The sequence below is a fragment of the Neophocaena asiaeorientalis genome, unplaced genomic scaffold, assembly GCF_003031525.2.
Source record: "Neophocaena asiaeorientalis asiaeorientalis breed wild unplaced genomic scaffold, Neophocaena_asiaeorientalis_V1.1 scaffold106, whole genome shotgun sequence".
Classification (NCBI taxonomy): domain Eukaryota; kingdom Metazoa; phylum Chordata; class Mammalia; order Artiodactyla; family Phocoenidae; genus Neophocaena; species Neophocaena asiaeorientalis.
Window position 1 is genome coordinate 394,075 of NW_020172597.1, and position 2,802 is coordinate 396,876.

Here is a 2,802-nt window from a genome sequence, read left to right on the forward strand (position 1 = left end):
TCCCGCACTCTCCTGCCAGGCAGCGGCGTTCGAGCTTTCGCGCCCAGCCGGAGTGGATGCTCCGCCCTCAACGATTTGCACCAATCCAGAGGAGGCTTTCTACATGAGGCCGCGCCCCCATCCTGTCCTACCAATCGAAGCTCCTTCGGCCGGCCCGTTGAATATCATCTGGGTTAGGTTGGCGGGCCGCGGCTCCTCTTGTCAACTGAGGCAGGGGGAGGCTGGAAGTGTCCTGGCTGCCTGGCGACCAGACCCTCTGGCCTTGCAAGACTTTAACGTGCGAGCGGTGACCTTTGACCTTTACCGTAGCGCGGCAGCTCCCATCAAGCGCGTTTTGAGGAGTAAGCCCTCCAGGCGGGAATTGAGCCAGAAGATCCCTGGGCACCTGAAGTCATCCCCGTGGGGATTTTCTCCAGGACCTCCTTTCCTGGAGCAGCTGGGTCCCACCTGCTCCTTTTTGTACATGGCACTCACGCCACTGGACATCAAAAAAGAAAAGTTTTGTGGGCTGCTCAGATACCAAAGAATATCCTTGGATAACCTTTATTATTTTATTTAAGGTTAATTCGAGTATGCAGAAAACACACACTCATCCCACTTCCATACTCTTTGGACAAGGCAGGAAAAAAAAGGTCTGGAGTCAGACTAATCCCGGACAGTTCTAATCCCTTGTCATTGTCCTTGTTACTATCTTTTTGGCCCTTCAGGTCCATTCTCTCTCTTTCCTTATCCTGCTCTGTCCAGGCAAGGCTGACTTCTCCCCACTGCATTATTCGAGCTCCCTTGCCCTCCAGATTCTTGTTGAGTCTAGCTACTAGAAGATATTTACAAGATTACTGTAAGGAAGAGATGAGTGCACCAAGAAAGAAAGGTCACGTTTACCTCCCCCACTTCACCGGCCGTGATCCTATCCACTGACAGGGTGACCAACTCATTCCAGTTTTCCCAGGACTTGCCCAGTTTTAGCATTGAAAGTCCCACCTCCAGGAATGTCCTCAGTCCCAGGCAAACCAGGATGGTTAGTCACCCTATCCACTGGCCTCCTCTTCCAAGTTTCCAGCTTTAGCTGAGTTCAGATAAAAGTTCTCTCTCCTCATCTTCATTTCTTCACCTCCTTTCAACCCATGTCTGCTCCCACCAACAAGATCCCATCTTCCATCCTCTTCTCTCACATCTCAGTCTATCCACCTTTTCACGCACTTTACTATTAATTTTTACATTGATGATTCCTAAATATACATCTACACACTCTTCCCTCATATTTGGAGGGCTAACATTTTTTGGGGGCTTACCTTGAGACAGGAAACAGTTACAAGAATTTTGCAAGCATTATCTTATTTAATCTTTAGAGTAACTTTGTAAGGTAATACTATCTCCATTTTAGCAGATGAGGAAACTAAACCTTTCAAAAGCTAGTAACTGGTGGAGCCGATATTCACACCCTGCTCAGTCTGACTCCAGTGCTCATACTCCTCAGAGGGACCTTGCCTGCACACCCTCTACATTCTCCCTCCATCCCCTGTACTGGTTTCCCTGATAGCACTTACCTCTGCCTGAAGTTTTATTTTCGTGTGTTTGTATATTGTTGCTTCAAGATGACAAGCACTTTTTTTTTCTTTAACACCATATGCTCCTGATCTAGAATAGTCATTCTCAAACTTGAGGATGCATCAGAATAACCTGAAGGGTTTGTAAGAACAGATTTTTGGACCCCATTCCCAGAATTTCTGATTCAGTTTGTCTGATGTGAGGGCCAAGAATTTGCATTTCTAACAAGTTCCCAGGTGATGCTAAAGCAGCTGGTATGGCGATCACACTTTGAGAACCAAGGGCTTAGAACATACCTGGATCATGGTAGAGAAATCAATCAATATTTGTTAATCTAATTAACTCAGTCGCTTGACAACTATATTATTCTTCTTGAATTCCCTCTGGGAAGTGAATAAATGAGGTGACACTCCTGACATTAACATTTTCAGAACGATTAGCATTTTCCTTTCTGTGGAGAGCACTTCTTCAGTCACCTGAGAAACTAAGAGAGCTCTGATTTGGACAATAGGTGGAAGGAGTGAGCTAGGAAGGGGAAACTTTTTATTCTATATATTAACTTGTGCCAAGCTAAAGCAAGTCTGTATTTGAAATTAGCAATCGATATTCTCAGTTTTGGTGAGAATGTAGCACCGTAATCCAAGTTACCAATTCAGAAATCTGGAAGTCACGTTGACTCCTCTCTGTCTCTTGATTCTCAAGATTAATCATCCAACAAACTCTGTTTATGAAGTTGATAGATGGCAGTGAGGGAAAGATCTGGAGTGTTCACTTTGCAAGGATGAGCCTGAACCTATCGCATAAATGGCTTTGTGATCTTAAGTAAGTCATTTAGCTTCTCAGAGCCTTGTTTTCTTTATTTGTAATTAGAAAACATTGGATTAGATCATGATTCTCAAATGGGTTTGATTAGCAGAGCGCCTGGAAGTTAGGTAATCTACAGGAAATACTTTACAATACTGACACACTTATTTTGGTCATAGAATTTGAGAAATTGTTTTACTAGTAGAATCTATCATTATATCACAAAAAATCAATATAAGAAAGCAATTATGAAAAACTAAGCCTTGTAATTTAACACGCTCAGCCCAGTCCAAAGTTCTGTTTATATTTCCTTGCTGGCCAACAAATAAAAGCAGATTCCAAAGGCCCACGAAAGTTTGGAGGGAGAAAGTTGATTAAATTATATGTTTTACTTCATCTTTTCTGCAAATTGAGAGAGTCTACCATGTTAAATTTTTAGTACTCTTCCTC